The 18,669-nt window shown below is 41.1% G+C and overlaps 2 long non-coding RNA genes across 2 annotated transcripts in view; both read left to right on the plus strand.

Moving 5' to 3' along the window:
- LOC121016256 (uncharacterized) overlaps positions 1 to 14,327 on the plus strand; it is a 181,470-nt gene extending 167,143 nt beyond the window's left edge. The window contains exon 3 of the long non-coding RNA XR_005784181.1: positions 14,260 to 14,327. This is a non-coding gene — a long non-coding RNA (uncharacterized LOC121016256). The remainder of the gene's footprint in view (positions 1 to 14,259) is intronic.
- Positions 14,328 to 16,665: 2,338 nt separating this feature from the next.
- Positions 16,666 to 18,669, plus strand: part of LOC121016258 (uncharacterized) — a 219,622-nt gene continuing 217,618 nt past the window's right edge. The window contains exon 1 of the long non-coding RNA XR_005784183.1: positions 16,666 to 16,872. This is a non-coding gene — a long non-coding RNA (uncharacterized LOC121016258). The remainder of the gene's footprint in view (positions 16,873 to 18,669) is intronic.

The raw sequence follows: 18,669 nt of genomic DNA on the forward strand, positions 1-18,669 counted from the left end.
ATATATATATATATATATATGTATATACATACATATATATATATATATATATATATATATATATATATATATATATAATGCTGGATAATGCTTCCACTACTGACTAGCTTTAATTGACTATACCTGAATATAAATTACTATGACAGGTATGTTTTTACTTTCCGGCTGCTCTGTTGTCTCAAGCTGTTAAAAGCCACAGGGCTTTTGCTCTTGTTGTGCATACCTGGAATGTTCTTCCCAGGGTAGCCTCATAGCTCACTTTCTTTCTTTATATTAAGTTTCAGTTCAAGTTTTGCCTTATCATTGAGCTCTTCACAATCTTCCTATGTAAAGAATAACCCTGGACCCAAACCTGTATGTGAATCTCCTACATCCTATATCCTGTACCCTGCTTAAATGTTCTCCATAGCTATTAATATCGTCATAGCTATTAAATTGTCTTTCCTGTCTGGACTTAAACCCTCCCACTATCTCTGGGGGCACATTTTCATTCTCAATAAATATTCATTTAATAAACTCACCCTTTTCCAGAGATTCTTACCTTGTGCCCGTACAGAGATTGCATAAAGCACAGAGTTCCTTAGAATTTCTTTCTGGGCTTTGGATCCTATGGGGGCCACTTAGCAACCATGGGACCATGAGAAAGTTGATTCCCTTCCTTAAGCCTGCTTCCTTAACCTCAGGAAAGAGATAAAAGTGTCTACGTCTTTGGAGCAGAGGTGAGGATATGATGAGAGAGGGTTAGGAAAACATCTGTCTCCCACAGCAGGCCTCCAGTATATGTACCTTGCTTTCTCACTGTCCCTTTGCTCTGTTCATGCTCTCCCCTCCTAATATCTTCCTTCCATCTCCTCCTTTCTTTTATCCTTCTCTTCCTCACTTTTTTTTTTTTTTTTGGTCCTTCTTTCCCTTCTTTTCCTGCCTCCCTCGTGTCTCTCTGTAATGTGCTTCGGTAGCTCTCTCCAAATGCGCACACACATGTGCGTGCACACACACAAACACACACACACACACACACACACACACACACTACTTGTATTCCTTTTCAAAAGGTTTGCCATGAACTTTCTTGATGAGCAAGTTTGCTTTCCGTTGTTTCTCAGCCGGGACATTCTGCAGTTCCTTAGTTTTTCTCAAGTAAGAGACACATGATAGAATACTCCTTTTTGAGGCATTCCTGGGTAAGGCTGTTCTCTCCTTCCCTTATGCTGTGTTAAAAGCACATCGTCTGAAGGGATGCATGGAACACCACGTATCCACGTTCCTACACATGTATTCAGGGAGAGGTTATCATTGCTTTGGTCATAGGGAAAACTTAACACAGAGGTTTTTCAGTATTGTGGTGATCTTAAACCAGGTCAAAGCCCTTCCTTTATTGGGCTATGAGAGGGCATTATTTCCTGTATTTTATGGTTAGAAAATAAAAACAATTTAGGAAACAGATTGGCCACACTGAAATACAACCACACAATCCTCAGTTCTTAGAATAATGTCTGGAAAATAGCAGATACTGGCCTTAATGAGGGTTATGTAGAAACTCAGAGACACTGACTTAACCAAATAGAAGGGGGTGGGGGATTGTCAGGCTCACAGAAAAAGAGGTGCAGATCATCTGGGACTGGGACTGTGACTTAATGATATTTTAGTGATGGCTGTGGCTTTCCCACAATCCCTTGTGATCCAGGCAGGAAGAGGAAAGAAGGGGTGAGGTCTTCTTTTCAATGGTCCTTCAATGGTCCCAACTCTCCTAGAGCTAGTTACGTCACTGTTCTCTCAAATGCAGAATTTCCATCTCCTGCAGTTTGATTTGGCTCACCTGAAATGAGCTTTCTACTCCTGATTGTATCTGTATCTCTTCCATCCCAAGTCATCCTCTTACTATCTGCGAGTCCTGAATTCCTTTACAGTTTACTAGTAGATCCTCACCTCTAGCACAGAGCTGGACATAGAACAGACACTGAATACCTATTTGTGGACTAAATGAACAAATTAATGAGAAGGAAGTGCCATGGTTTGATATCTGCAACACATAGATTGATTCACTCCTAATTCTCTTCTTTTACCTGTCAAGTGTTTTAATAAATTGCAGAAGCAGAAATGATTTTAAAATTCAATACCAATCCTGAAACTGATCCACAGGTATTTATTAGAGGAACAAATGAAAATTGAGGAACACTTAAGTTCTGATGATTCTGCACTAACATTTATAAAATCACTTATTTTATATTACGCGTTATGTTAAGCCATTAAAAAAATTCACTGAACCCCTATAAAAGCCCAGTGAGGCAGGTTCTGTCATACCACTGTGATATGGTTAGGAATCTCCAGGCCATTCAAAGCCTGTAGAAATTGGAACACAGATTCCAAACTGGGGCAGTCTAAACATTCTGTCCACATGCATCCCGCTAGTCTGTTGCCTGCTGCTTGGTATCCCCCACAGCACCTCATGCCAACTGCATTGCACTTGTAGATAGATAATACTTGGACGAGGAATGAAGGAGGGAGCAGTAAGAGGGATAAGAATGAATGAATGGCTTTCTGGAAAGCCAATGTGTAAGTTCTCGCTTACAGTTTACTACCTTATTAAGATCATTGTCTTATCATCTTGAGAGTTCAGAATTTTTAAATTTCATTCCATTGAATCAGCGGGTGCTCACACATCCCACAAGAGTTATCAGACCCAGTGGCCCTTGCAAGTAGCTGGAGAGTGTTTTTGCCATGGGATATTTTTATCCCTTGTCTGAGGAGATCAAGGGAACCTGAAACCATGTCAGAAACTAAACCAAAAGAGATACCTAAATTAGCAGTGACCAAGCAGGTCTGACATTCTCACAGATCTTTAACGTTTTTTTTATGGAAGTCTGTCTGGAGGCTGGAGAAAACAGCAACACCCCAATTCTGCTCACACCAGGAGGCCTTTGCCTTTGCTGTTGCCTCTGCCAGGAATGCTCTTCCCTCAAACCCCACAGGATCTGGACAGATCCCTAACTACATACAGGGGCCTGCTCAAATGATCCCTCATCCAGGAAACTTTCCCTGACCTCATTTGTCACTTTCCACCCTGTGACCCTGTTTTGGTTTTTATTCAGAGCCATCATTACCTCGTGAGAGACCATATATTGATTTGTAAACATTTATCTCCTCCCCGCTAGAATGTCAGATGTCTGAGGTGGGACTTGAGTCTCTGTTGCTCATCTCTGATTCCCAGCACCCAGATTTCTTGTTAGCTTTCAGAACTGTCCCCCCAAATATCCACTGAATAAATGAATTAATACTTTATTTTTTTAAGTTTTTTAAAATTTACTTATTTTTGAATGAGAGAGAGAGAGAGAGCGAGAGAGAGAGCATGAACGGGAAGGGGCAGAGACAGAGGGAGACACAGGATCCGAAGCAGGCTTCAGGCTCTGAGCTGTCAGCACAGAGCTCCATGTGGGGCTGGAACCCATGAACTGTGAGATCACGACCTGAGCTGAAGTCAGAAACTTAACCGACTGAGCCACCCAGGGGTCCCTGAATGAATTAATACTTTAAACAGAATGCTTACATTCTCATAAGAAAGATGGCTACTCCATCCACCTACCGAAGGCTAATGAATTCTTAAGTATTCTGTCCAAGAAGTGTCTAGCTTCCTGACAGGTCCTGCCTCTCTTTGCCTTCATCACACCCTACCCCATATTTTAGCTGAACTAGATTCCTTTCAGTACCATCAGCATTTCATGGCATGGATTCAGGAAGCTGTTCTGACTCACACAAAAGAGTATCTTAAGATGGGAAAAGGCTCTTTCTATCTTTGCTGGGTGATGGCATAAGATCTTTATTAGGTCAGCGCCTTGTACGAACCACAAGCCTCTTAGGGAGGTAATCTGTCCAGCTCATCCTGTCACTCTTCAACTTAGTGCCACTCAGTAATGATGCGCTCTAGCTGTCATCTCTATTATCCTGGTGCCGTAAAGCAGCCACCTCCTTCCATCTCCCGTTCGTTTGGAGTCCAGGTTAGCATCTTTGCTCCAGTGTGCTTGTTAAGTTGCATCTGAGAACCCATGAAGGATGAACCATCCAAATAGTTATCAGGTGTATCTTGCATGAAAGAGCATGGCAGTTAGTGGCAAATTCTACTTTTGGTTTTCATGTGATGACAGAATCCAACAAACTTAATATCAAAACAGCAACACAATCTTGTTGCCATCGTTTGGGAAAGGTTGCAAGATTTATAGACTCGTGTAGTCAAAGCCGCAAGTTCGTACAATGAGATGCTGCCCATCCCCCAAATCTCTTTTATCTTCAATAGATCTTGTTTTAAAGGTACCTGCCCATTTATTGTGGATGACAGACTAATAAAATGAAGTCATTTTAATAAACACTGTATCTGAATATCCCATCTTCTAATGTGGCAATGTGAAATTTCACCACTGGAGGAAACATTTAACATTCTGACTATTTTAATACTTTTAATAAATATTTGCAATTCCTATGATAAAGCATCCCAGTAGAAAATGCATTTCCTCCAAAATTTATGTGGCTGCTGGCAGGTGGCCATTTTCTAATTTTCTGTCTCACTTACATACATTTATTACAGATTTCTAACTACCCCCTTTTGCTCTTTGACTGCCTCGAGCATGCTGTTTCCTCTGAGTAGGAATGTGTGTGGTTAAAATTGAGCATGGTAAACAAGAGCTTTCTGGTTTGCAAATTGGAGGGTTGGTCATCTCCCCTTGGGGGGGGGGGTCCCTTAACAACCATTTTATTCAGCCCCACAGTACATTGGAATCAAGTCTTCAGGATGCACATGGAGCTTGAGAATCTTAGTTCCTCAACAGAGTGAAAGATTGAGGACAGGCATGAGGGTGGGATTAGGAGGGGGACTGGGTCATTATTCTGATCTGTTCGCCCTTGGGTTTACTCATGGAAGCCAGGAGAATTTGCAAAATACTTGTTAGAGTAATAAGGCTTAGAGAGATAGTAAAATTCAGGTTAAGTAAACCATACTTTAAATACAAAGCGAACTATTTAAGAAAATTCTATTGTGGATCTTCTTGAAGAATAAACAAATAAGTTTTGAAGTTTGTCATGACCCTTTGATGTACATTTTTAATCTTTGTTAGACACCTCCATGTAAAGTTCTTGCATACCCCTCAAACATTTCAAAACCAAGTTTGCCATTCCTCCTACTTCCTGTCCCCTACCTTTTGACACACTCAAAATTGAATCCCTTATCTGTATGCCTGATCTCACTTAAAGTTATTGCCATTCCCTAATCAGTCAGAACAGAAATATGAATCTTTTCCAGGCATTTCCCTTTTATATTATCCCAAGGCCTTCTCGTATTACCTATTCAATGTTCCTTACCCCATTTCCTCCTTCCACTCCCACTGAGGCTGCCCTAGCTTAAGTGCTTATTACTGATAATCACCATTATGTGTTGTGAATTGTTTAATCAATGCATTGTCTCATTTAAACCTTCCAGTAGTCCTTTTAAAAGTCAAGTGATAACAGCATCCCCATTTTACAGACAGAAGAAAGCATTAAGTCTCGGTGACTTGCTGAGGTTACTCAGTGAGGAGTTTCTAGTGCTGGGCTTTGAACTCTGATAATCTGATACCAGATGTGAAGCTCTGAGCTAGTGGGCTCCCCTCTGCTGTTGTAAAACTTCACTACTCTTCTCCTGTCTTGTTTTATTCTGCCTCTCCTATTCCTCCTTTATGTCCTGCCACGGACTGAAAATATGGGTTCATGTCACAAACTGCGAAACCTCTGATGGGTGCTTGAAGCAGGGCTTTGCTGAACCTGTCCACAGCAGCGGGGAAGCCAGAAACCTCATGCCCATCATTTACTCATTCAATCATTCATCCATCATTCGTTCCTTTATGCCATTTATTTGACAAATATGTGTTGACCACACATTGTGTAGCAAGCACAGTCTAGGTCCTGGGATTATTGTAAAGATAAAAACCATCCAAAATTTGTGCCCAGTGGATGACAAGTAAGGAAATAGTGATACAATATAAGCTTGGGTAGTGGTAAGCACTGTGAGAAAAGATAAGGCAGAGTCAAGAAGAGGCGGGGGGGGGTGGGGAAGGGGGACTTACGGTTTTAGACAAGGTAATCGGAAAGGCCCTCTGCAATGAGTAACATTTAAGTGTAGACCCAAAAAGTAGATATGAAGACACACTCCGGGCCCAGGGGGGAAGAGCATTCATGAAAACCAAAAAAGCAAGTGCAGGGTGCTTGAAGCAGGGCTATGCTGAGCCTGTCCCCAGCAGCGGGGAAGCCAGAATGACTGGAGCCAGGAGAGAGTGCTGGGAGAAGAGAGATTTGAGGGACCTTCTAGGCCATGGCAGTTTCTTGGGGATGACATTCCTTTTCCTTTCACTCATGCACCTATTTTCAGCCTTACTTAAAAGGGAGTAATATGCCACTAGGCTCTACTTGCTGTCTTCAAAATAGAGTATGCACCTTACACCTTCCATGACTTTGTCCATGCTGAAGGCCCTCTTCCCTGACTTCTGAAATCTTCCCATCATTTAAGGCCTACATCCAATGCCACTGCCTAAATTAATTCTTCTCTTAGGTTCTCTTAGGTCCCATCCTACTATAGCTCCTTCTTCAATGAGGAAAAGGATGGGCAATGTTGTAGAAGAGCTGTGGGGTCAGGATGCCCGAGATCAAAGTCTGCTACACCTCTTGTTGGCTTGGGTCCTTCAGACAACCTTAGTTTGGTTTCACCAGTTTCAAAATACAGCAGCAGAGGAACAATCTCCTAGGGTGTTCAGAGGAAGGAGTGAGATTATCTTTGCCTATAGTAAGAATTCAATCAGTTTTAGCTTTAAACTATTTCAAAGGACTTTTGGGATCCCAGGGCCCTTTTATTGTAGCCCTATTAATATGCTCTAGTATTATGCTTCTACTCAGTTATGTGTCTGGGCTAGACTTTCAGCATCTTGAGAGCAAGGACCATATCCAATTTACATAGTGTTGCTTTCAATGCCTTTGCATGAAGTAGGTGTTGATAAAACAGGTCAAAAGAATTATTATCCAAATCAATTTATGTGCTTCATGTAAAATAGTTTAGGACACAAGGACACAAATTAGTAAAAATTAGTGAAGGATTTTGTAAAGTCTACAACCAAGCTTTCCTCCCCCCCCTTTTTTTTTAATAGTGGAGTTGAAATAAAGGGCTTAGGAAATACAATAAAACATATAATCAGAGAAGATTTTGTATCTAAAATGCACATAAAATGTCTACCACTAGATTTTTTTAATAGAAACTTATCAAAATGGAGAATAGGATGAAATAGAAATTTTACAGAAAATAGGATACAAATTGCAAATAAACAAATAAAAAAATCAAAATCTTCTGTAATTAAGGGAATAATGTTAAAAACTTCAATGAAATAACATTTACACTCACTAGATTGGTAAAAATGGAGACGTTTGATAATAACCGACTGGTGGTGAGGATGTGGACCCTTGGGAATACATAGACACTTCTGGTGGGGATAAAACTTGATATGACCATGTTAGGAAATGATTTGGTGCCAGTTTGTGAATTTGAACATTTGCATGCCTTATGGGCCAGCAGTTCCACTTCTATTTATATGATTTAGAGAAACTCTTACTCATGAGCTCCAGGAGATATGTATAAGAATGTTCATAGAAGCATTGGTTATAAGAACAAAAACCTGGGGGGAGCCACCCTAATGCCCTTCAACAGGATAATATACGTTATAGAGTGATTTGTGCCCACCCTCCCAAATGCGTATGTCGAAACCTTAAGCTTCAATATGACTACATTTGGAGAAAGGGCCTTTACGGAAGTTATTAAGATTAAATGGGGTCAAAGGGTGAGGTCCTAATCACAAAGGACTAGTGTCCCTATAAGAAAAGGAAGAGATCCCTGGAGTGCACACACACCCCAGAAAGGCCACGTGAGGACACGGTGAGAAGGCAGATGTCTGCAAGGTAGAAAGAAAGGTCTCACTAGAAACCCACCCTACGGGCACCTTGATCTTGGGCTTCCAGCCCTCAGGGCAGTGAGAAAATAAAGTTCTGTTGTTTAAGCCACCCAGTCTGTGATATTTTTTTTATGGCAGCCATGCTAATTCAATGCATGAACCACTTGTGATATACACACAATGAGGCATTATGCAGCAATAAAAATGAATGCACAACAGCTACACCCCACAAGGGGATGAATCTTTTTTTTTTAAGTTTGTATTTATTTATTTATTTTGAGAGACCAAGAGAGCATAAATCGGGGAGGGCAGAGAGAGAGGAAAAATCCCCAGCAGGCTCTGTGCTATCAGCACAGAGTCCTATGTGGGGCTCAAACTCACAAACTGAGATCATGACCTGAGCCCAAATCAAGAGTTGGACGCTTAACTGCCTGAGTCACCACGTGCCCCAAGGGGATGAATCTTAAAAAAAATATTTGCTGATAAAATCAAGTCATAAAAGATTATATTCAACACTATACCATTTGTATGAGGCTTAAAACCTGGAAGTAATGATGTAGTATTTAGGGATCCATGAAGAGGGGTTTAGACTTTTTTTTTTTAAAGCAAGAGAATAATGAACATGAAATTCTGGATAGTGGGAAGACTGAGGATTAAGGTGAAAAATGTAGAAACAATGGCTCTGTTAATGTTCTAGTATTTAGGTCGGGTAATGAGTTTACAAATACTTCTTGTATTGTTGTGTTTTAAACTTGTTTACAGAAAATATCCTGTTTTAAGTAGCCAATATTACATAAAAGGAAACAATAACTGGTTTCTTTTGAAAAAGTGCTTTTCTCTCATATGGAAGTATATAGCCTTCAATGTTTTTCTTATTTGCAATTACTTTCCTTTTCTTTTCCTTCACATTTTTGCCTTTTTCTTCTTTCCATATAACTTAATTTTTTTTAACTTTAAAATTAGGGAAATAGTCAATTTCATTAATTTTTTGTGATGAAAAATATCCCACTAATATAACAGGTGTGTGAGAGTACAATATTCAGAACTGATTCCTGTATAAAATTAATTCTCAGTTACTTATAATATTTAATTTGTGTATGCAAAGTACCCTAGTCACCGAAAAGATAATTGACTTTGCTCTGAAGTCTCTCAGTCTACATATTAATTTCATCTCCTCTCTCAGACCCGCATGCTCACTGGAACTCATTGGTATTAGCTGAGTGAATTTAGACGAGTTGCAATATCAGTAAGTTTGTCAAACATCATCATATGTGGTCTGTTGGGCAGAATTTGTGTATGTTATCCCAGTTCTGTAACTGCACCAGACTGAACAACTTCCTTCTGATACTGTGTGGATTCTTTTCTATTTTCCAAGTCACATTCCCCATTGCAGGTTAAGTGTTACTGTAAACTCTTGGCTACGTTAAAACACAGCAAAATCTTTAGCAGCTAAGGGAACATATTTTCCATCTCCTATTGGTAATGTTTTGAAAAAGAGTTTAAATCCTAAAACTATGTATTTAGTAGCCAACTATATTCTTCGTGTAGTTGTGGGACCACAGCACATGTACAGAATAGGCATGGTATCTATTTTTAAGGCATTTTCAACCCGATATATATATTGATAAGAGATAGGGATGATGTTAGGATGGGTTGTGATCTTCCCCTCACTAAAATATTACATTTTTGTGATATTTTATTGCCACTTTCTTATCCTAAAATCTTCAAAGCAAACTGTCAGTCTTACCCCATGGAATGTCTTATGACAACCAGACACATTTGGCTCTAATCAGAAAGTTCCGTGCAAGATATCATCCACAAAGCAGGAGGGGCTATTGAATTATTATTATTTTTTAATCCTTTCTTCAGGAAATGTGCTAAATGTGAAACATTTCAACATTAATAATTCAGAGTGACACCCATCAATACCACCGCCAGCAGCTTGGAGAGTTTGTTGATTGAAAAATAAGTTCCTTTTACAAATACCAACCCATTTCATTGGCTGACTGTGTCTGAGCAGAAAACACTGAACAACTGAGGACACGTTCTTATCACCAGAAGGGTCATAATAAAAAGGTTTCATCCTTTAAGGTGATTTCAAAACCTAAGAAGCATTCATTTCTCTTTTAAAATGGAGTTTCCTCTTATCCTCTCATTCAGTGAAGTTCATTTTCCTTCAGATGCTAAATCGGTACATCCCAAGGCACGAATGTAAAAGCAGACTTCCTTGTTCCCTAATTATCTTTGGCGGAATTAGAATCATCAAAAGAAAATCCCAGCGAAATCAACTAACAGGAGAACAGGAACTAAGCATGTCATTGAAAAAGTCACCTGTTGTGGTCCACTCACAGGAGCACTGGGATTCTGGGACTGAAGCCACGACCCTCTGCTGGAGACGTCCCCCCCAGGGAAGGCCAGGGAGATAGAGTAAGATGATTCCAGGTCTCCTCATTGTCATAGTTGGTGCTTGTGTCCTTATAAGGAGCCCTAGAGTCTGTAAGTGATGAGTGGACTTTACAGGTCATTGTATCTGTGCTCCAAGAACCATCACTTTCATTCTCAGGTTTAAAGACATTGATGTTCGTGGGGTACCTGGGTAGCTCAGTCGGTTAAGCATCTGACCAGCTCAGGTCATTATCTCATGGTTCGTGAGTTTGAGCCCCGCATCGGGCTCTGTGCTAACAGCCCAGAACCTGGAGCCTGCTTCAGATTCTGTGTCTCCCTCTCTCTCTGCCCCTCGGCCATTTGCACTCTGTCTCTCTCTCTGTCTCTGTCTCTCTCTCTCTCTCAAAAATAAATAAATGGTAACAAAAAAAAATTTAGAAAAAATAATAAAGACTTTGATGTTCAAAATTAGGACTAAGCTTCCTGGGGATGTGCCTAAGTTCCACTGTGTGACACTGGCTTAAGAGCAGTTGATACAGGGAGGTGATACCTCCCTGAAAGTTGAACACCGTCACTTTGGGGGTTCCCTCACTCTGGCCTTTTGTGTGCCCTGGTAATGACTTTCCACTTATCTTTTACTTTTGTTGGGAGGACTGGAATCCATACATATAAATGGGAGGGTTGCTGGCCATTATGGGAGCTGTAATTCATCCCACAGGAGGTTCTGATAAAATGTACACTGGATAGAGCCCTGCTCTTACAGCTCACACTTATCTGAAAGTCTCCATTGAATTACAACCTGCTAATGTCTATTTTCTCAGGCGTTATCTATCTGTAATGATAACAAAATCATGCTAATACATTCCGATTTTTTTTTTTTTTTTTTTTTTTGGTGACACTGCAGCTGAATAGCCCCTCCAGCCAGCCTCTTACATCAAAGTGCTTCTCTCCTATCTATTGTGCCTCTTAAGAACAAAACTGTATTCCACTCTTCGGCACACTCTAATCTTTCCATTTCTATTACAATACTTCATTAATTTGACTACCTCATTGCTTTGTAGCTTTGAAGAAGGGCAGAAGTGGAAAACACTTGAATTCACAGTAACCTCTGGCAGGGAGGGTCTGTTCTTCCAAATATTTCAGCTATTTCCTCCCTGCTGGCTTACTAGCGTGCTTGAGTCCCTGTGAGGAGCAGATATGAATCGTGCCCTCCCACCCTAGGCGTCATAAATATCTTTCCGATAATAGATAATTCACCTGATCTCATGCGTTCTTGCGCACTTAAGAGATTCTCAGTGTGAAGAGAAAAATGCATTTTGATTTGAGGCATTCCTAGGTTTTATAGGGGTGCTAAATTATATCCCTATAATGGCGGGGGAACTACTTCTCCCATCGCCAAATGCCAGCTATTATCTCTTTCTTTTCCCTTTCCCCAACCTCAAAAAACAAACAAACAAAAAATCTGACAAGCCACTCAATCCGATAAACTGCAAGATTCCCCCTGTATGCCCCATGTTTGTGATATTTAATAAATGTGTGTGGGCAGCATGGATTATAAGGGCCTTTGTAAAGTAAGGGCATTTAGTTACTTTAAATCTCTGAAAGGAAATGTGAACCTCTGTACAAAGCAGTCCGTTCCATTTTCGTGTGCTCTAAAGATTAAAAAATGTGTCCTTATATTAAACCTACATCTGCCTGGGTCAAATTTCCTAGTCTTAATCTTGCCCTCTGGAGCTAACCTGTCCGTTTTATCTCTTTTCAGAGGCTATTTTCCTCAAATGTGACTATAGTTATCAGACTTATTTTAAGTCTTCTCTGCCCAGTTCCTACAAGCTTTCCTTCCATGACATGGATCCTGGAACCCCCCCCAACACTGAGCAACCATTCTCACAGCGTGTAACTATTTGGATGCTCTCGCAGTAGAATACACTTAAATACTGTCTTAGGGTAGTTTCCCAGGGAAGCAACCACTGAGCTCAAAGCTTGGTGCACGTAGTTGATTCGGGAGACAATCCCAGGAAGCTCAAGTAAAGACAGTGGTCTGTACTCTCTCAGGAGAAAAGCCAAAAAGGATGAGTTAATGAGCTGATTGCTGCTGTGGGCAGTGGGGCTTCCCTTCACTGGAGACCCCCTCTGAGAAACCATGGGAGATACACCTCAGAATCATTCCACCTGGTGTTGGGGAGACCGTGGAGTGCATCCACCTCCACTTACCCTCCACTGGCAGAGGGCTGCAGCAGGGGGCACGAATGCCCAGCACCTCCTCTTTGTGTCTTGCCGAAGAGTAAGTATAGCATAAAGGAGCTGGGAAAACCCTCAGGCAACAAAAGGGAGAGAGGCACAGGCTTCCGAGGTGGACAGCTGTGTGTCTTGGAAACTGCCTTTGTCAGTATCAGGGGAATTCGAGTGGCTGAGGGGAAATGGGGCAGGACATTGGGAAGGGCTGCTACTGACGCCAGGCTGGCAGTATAAACATGTGCATCTGGTCGGGTACAGAGCAACAGGAATATGGAGTCTGTGGAAACCGCCTGGAAGTGTCACGACTGAAAAAAAAATACATATCGCTGGGGTGCCTGGGTGGCTTAGGCGGTTCTGTGTCCGACTCTTGATTTCGGCTCTGGTCAAGGATCTCACAGTTGGTGAGTTAGAGCTCCACATCGGGCTCTACGCTGACAGTACAGAGCCTGATTGGGATTCTCTCTCCCTCTTTCTCTGCCCCTCCCCCACTCTCTCTTTCTCTCTCTCTAAGGATAAATAAATTTAAAAAAAGCCATACTAGTAATAATTTAGAGGCTACAATGGCCAAACAAAATATGTTGGCCAGGTTGCAGTGTTAGCCAGCTTGTAACCCTTGCAACAAGGAGCAGTTGGGATGGTGACAAATCTGAATGCATATCCTGTCTAAAAGAGGCAGCCATTCCTCAGGACTAGCCAATTGTTACCATTTAAGAATGTGGGCTGGACACTGTTAGATCTTTTGATACTTTCCTTGAGAATCCCGAGATCTAGATCTTATGGGAAATATTTTGATTTTTAAACACAGTACTAGCTGAGTTTGGGCCCCATGAAGTACATCTGGGGGTGTCCATCTCCCACACAATGTCTGCTCCAGTAGCAACAGCAAAATCAGAGCCTGGGCACTCAAGATCTCAAACGTGTACAAAGGGGCTCATTTGTGCATTTCTGGACAAACTGGTTTTGCTAATGCAAACTTCCTCCGTGGAAATCAAGGTTCTCCTAGAGCTGGAAACAAACACAAATATAAGAAACAGACAGACAAGAGAAAATGATTAAGGACATGCAGTGAGAGCAGAGGTTGAGCCTGTCTCTTTCACTAGGTACACTTCATTTCTATTGATCTGAATACTGTCTTTGGGATGGAGGGCTGGGGGGCAGGGACTCCAAAATAAGTAAGCATTCGCCCCCCAGCCCCCCCCCCCCACGGCAACTATAACCTAGGTTAAAGCAGCGTTGCTTTGCATCGGAAGAATTTAAGGTAGAGCTTTGATCTCCTCTCTATGAAAGTAAAGTAATACATTATCCTGACCTCAAAGAAGTAGTCTCAATTAGGGGCATTGAATGAAATAATTGACCTTGACATTACTTCAGCTCGGGGCACAAAGCTGTTATCAAAATGACTTATCGAGAAGTAAGACATGCTACAATAAGGACTATGTATTTAATAATTCTACATTTTGAATTTTAAGCTCCCAGAGTGCTTACCACCACAAGGGCAAATACTGGCTTTGCAGTGGCCAATAAGGAGAGTACATTGCATTAGAGCGAAATCTGTGCTGAGATCATGCGTTGGTAAAGGAAATAATCTTTGTTTAAACACTAATATTGTTAATATTTTCTACATACTTCATTTGCATCTTAATTTAGTTCTTTGATTATGAAATATCTCTTCTATGTGTTGCAGGGTATCTTTTTAAGTATCGACACCAAGATTGGAGGCAGAAACATGCAGGAAAAGCATGGGATTAAAAGGCAAGTGATTTCATTCTTGCCCTTACTCTGTGGTTGTCCATTGTGGCCTTGAAGAGTTTTTTCTGTGGCCATCTCTGCATTCCTTAAACCTTCATTGTCTTATAAGGTAGATATAATTATTGCCATACTTCTTAATTTGATCTTGTTTTTCCTACTTTTTACCTAAAGATCAAACTGTGATCAATTCTTCTTACCAAGGAAAACTCTGGGCAAAATGTAAAGATGGCACAATAATGTCTTTGTGGTTCCTAGGACTTTCTTTCTAGTTCCTTTTTCTCTCCCATGGCTCCTTCCTCCCTCTGGATTTCTTCATTCACCCCCACAAGACACTTTTTCACACCAATGAATTCTTACTCTCTCACCAAATGGGGTTCTCACACAAGATCTCCAACCAACCATTGAGCTAGTAGTGAGAAAGAGCTAATTGGTTGCTGCCCTTTGTTGCATTTGCACCTACTTCTGGTTGCAGAGTTAAGATTTTACTCCTTCATTTTGGAATTCAAGAAATAAGTATCCAAGTGGGAGCGATTTTAGGGTACTAGTTAAAGAATGATTTCTACTCTCCCTCCAGACTTTTAAAAGGAAATGGGTGTATACGTAGTATGGAAATCTGAGCCTCAATCTTGTACAGGTTATAGAGGCAGATTGTGTTAGGGCCAGGAAAAGAGCTCAGATCATCTGTGCATGTCAACTCCAGACAGCAAACATGTATTAGGTGACTACCTACTAGGCAAGGTGCTGGGGCACAGAACTGGATGCAACAGTATCCGCCCATTAGGAATTCACAAACCAGTGTAAGAGATGCTTTGAATGCATGGAATAGCAGAACAATGCAATGCTTAGACTGGTAGGCCCCAGTAGGACCTGGTAAGATGGGGTTTGGCACAGGCCAACAGACCCCACAGTGCTTTTTAACCCTTTTCAGACAGTGGCTGTCCATATAATCCAACCAGACCTTGCAGTATTTGTTTTCTTCTCCTTGTCTGCTTTCCCCTCCACCTCTCAGTTTCTTGCCCTTGGTGTTAAGTCACTATCATTGCTGTGGTATCTCCTTCCCCCAACACAGAGAGCACGGTCCTTATCTCTGGCTCGGACCTGAAAGTCCATCCTGGCCCTTTCCTGTATCCTTCAGACACCCGAAGGCATTCTCTGGTTGCGTATTTAGTCCTAGGTTTCTTTTGGGTTTACTTGACATGGTGCCTCTTGCCCCGATAATAAAGATGAAAAAAATCCTTTGAGAACCCAGAAATGAAAATATTTAATAGAAATCGAAGTTAGTGACATCTTCGTCAAGTATTCATATTTCCTCTGGTCTTAAAGAATAAGTTGGAGTTGACAGGAAAGGGGAGGAAGGCAGTTAGGCTGCATAAAAGCACGAAGGTGAGACAAGCTTGGTGCATTTGGAGAGGAATAAAAGGCTCCAAGAGAAAGTCATCTCTGCAGCTCCCTGACCTGTCATTGGTGTCTGTTTCATAGAGAAGAGTATTGATGCTCAATCAAAAAGCACAAGGTTTATCTCCTTAGGCTCCACAGTCTGCACTCTACCATATATACATGGAAATAACAGAAGGAAATTGCCTTGAGAAAAAATTTCAGAAGGGACCTTGCTATTGGGGGCTAATTTCATATCATTGATTATAATAGCTATAGCTATCGGTAGAAATAACTACATAACTATCTTTGGCCCAAAACCTTTCTGTTCTACCCAGCACATCCGTGCTCGCGCGCGCGCGCGCGCACACACACACACACACACACACACACACACACTCTCTCTCTCTCTCAACTAATCCTTCCAGCATTCCAAACCTTTGCCCCTCAATTTGCATTTGGTCTAGAGATTTTTCTGTTAACAATAGGTGGGGTCCATCTTTCTGATTTTAACTTCTTCCCACCAGGCGGTAGGGTAGAGATTTATCTTGACAAACTGTTTGGAATTGCTGGGGGGAATATTAATAAAATTTGAACATGCGTCCTACAGCAGTGAAGAGAATACCTGAGAAGTTTGAAAGCTTTGGTGGGAGATTAGAGGCGGCTGTGAGGAAATGTGCTACCCGGTGGTGAGCTCCCAGCACAGATATTTCACTATCCAGGGATCTCTAATTACTAATACAGTACATGAACAGTATGATATGTCCTTACAATTGCAGACGCCTTTTCAAAGATAATCTTTAATAGTTTATTTGACAACCTGTAAAATTATAGAAAATTATTAGTCTTGGGAATTACAAAAATCCCTGTAGTACAGTCAAACAATAAAATTATAATTACCTGTGGGTAATTGAAATTTAACTGTTTTTTTATTGTATATTACACATCAATAGCAACATAAGTTCAAGAGGTTTTTTTCTTCTTTCCTTTTTTCTTACAGAACCTGAGAAAATGGACAGCACTGTTGGGGGCTTGTGAGTTCCTGTCACAGTACTGAGCTTGAACAATTTCGATTAAAGCCCCATGTTTGAGACTGTCATTAGACCTGCATTAAATTACATATCTGGAGTGTTAAAAAATAAAGAGTACAGTAGCTTTTTCTCAGCTACCTAAGGTAGGTAGTTAAGGCCTTGATTATCTTTAAAGATCTATTTTTTTCCCTCCACTGAAAGCCATTGTTTCTTTCATTAAACATAAAACACATTTAAGAACACTAAACTGTGCAGACAGGAATATTAGGATGGCATATTCCAAAGTACCTTTGTTCTGTATTCATTGCTTTGAGTTGACTTCTGCATTGTATAATGTGATTTTATTATTTAGCTCTCATTCAGGTGAACTGAACAGAATTGGCATTGGTTGGTGCCTCTAATCCCTGGGCTTTGAATAAAGTGGGTAGTTGCCTTCCTCCTCTTCCTCATTCAACTTCCCCTTCCAACACCCCCCAAAAATAAATTTTTAGAAAGCTGCATATGCATTTTCAAACTGAAGCAAGGTGCTGGCATTTCTATTACTCCTCATCACTTCTCCTTTGAATGATGGCCTTTATGACAACATTTCCAGGCTCTACCCCTCTGGGTTCCTTTGTTTAAAGAAGTCTTTGGTTCTTTGGTTCCTCCAGCTGAATAGCAATTTAAATGAATGGAAAGAAAGTAATGGACCTATACCTGGGAAAAAAGGCCATAGGTAAAAAGATTGGTTCCTTTATACCCTTGGCCCCTCCTCCCTAGCTCCATGCCCCCACCCCTGTATCAGGGTCCTGCCATTTTCTCTCTGTAAACATCTCTGCCGTAAGGCCTGTGGGAAACCGTGAGCGTTCAGGGTAGTCCTTTGAAGCTTTTATACAGAAGTAGCAGCTTCAGGCCGAGTAGTCTGACCCAGTTCCTTCTCTGTGGTTTAGAGAGTAATGGGAATGCAAATCTTCTTGTATTGCACCAGGCACTGATTTTCACCTCTTTATCTGGATAGAAGGAAACAGAGTCAATGAATGTGCAAGGTTCCAGACTGATATTAGAAATTAAACAGTAGAGGGGTGGGCGCCTGGTGGGCTTAGTCAGTTAAGCATCTGACTTCTGTTCAGGTCATGATCTCAGGGTTTATGGGTTCAAGCCCTGTATTGGGCTCTATGCTGACAGCTCAGAGTCTGGAGCCTGCTTCAGATTCTGTGTCTCCCTCTCTTTCTGTGTCTCTCCTGCTTGTCCTTTGTCTACCTCTGTCTCAAAAATAAATAAACATTAAAAAAAAATTAAGAAATTAACCAGTAGGCTAGTGCCATCCTTTCTTCTGTAAGTGGTTTGACAGATCCAGTGTGGGAGAATAAGAGGCCGCTATCTTCCATGGTCACCAATGGGGAGCTCATGACACATGAGACAGAGGAAGGAGGGGCTACTTCATCCAAACTTCTGCCTTAATGATATTAAGTGAACTGAGAGAGAGAGAGGACGAAACACAATGAAGTTCAGAAACAGCAGCCTCAGCTCATTTCTTCTCAGACCCTTCTTCATTAATTCATTCACATAGAATTCACATGGATGAAGGCAGACGGTGAATGAGTGCTTTTGCATATGCACAGGCGTGCACTCGTGTGCATGCATGTACACGCACACACACACACACACATACACACACTCCTAGTATTTTAGATAGGATATCATAATGATTTCTCATTTGATAGCCTAAGACATACCTTCATCAATCTTAAGAACCAGTATTGAAAAGCAAACATACATAGAAACCATTTCTTTTGGGAAAAGAATCAGTTTTAGAATCAGTTTTATATGACTTAATGAGGGCCTTTAAAACATCAAATCTTCTTTTCTTTTTTTTTTTTTTTTCAACGTTTATTTATTTTTGGGACAGAGAGAGACAGAGCATGAACAGGGGAGGGGCAGAGAGAGAGGGAGACACAGAA

The sequence above is a fragment of the Herpailurus yagouaroundi genome, unplaced genomic scaffold (genome assembly GCF_014898765.1).
Source record: "Herpailurus yagouaroundi ecotype Mexico unplaced genomic scaffold, PumYag 210, whole genome shotgun sequence".
Taxonomy (NCBI): Eukaryota; Metazoa; Chordata; class Mammalia; order Carnivora; family Felidae; genus Herpailurus; species Herpailurus yagouaroundi.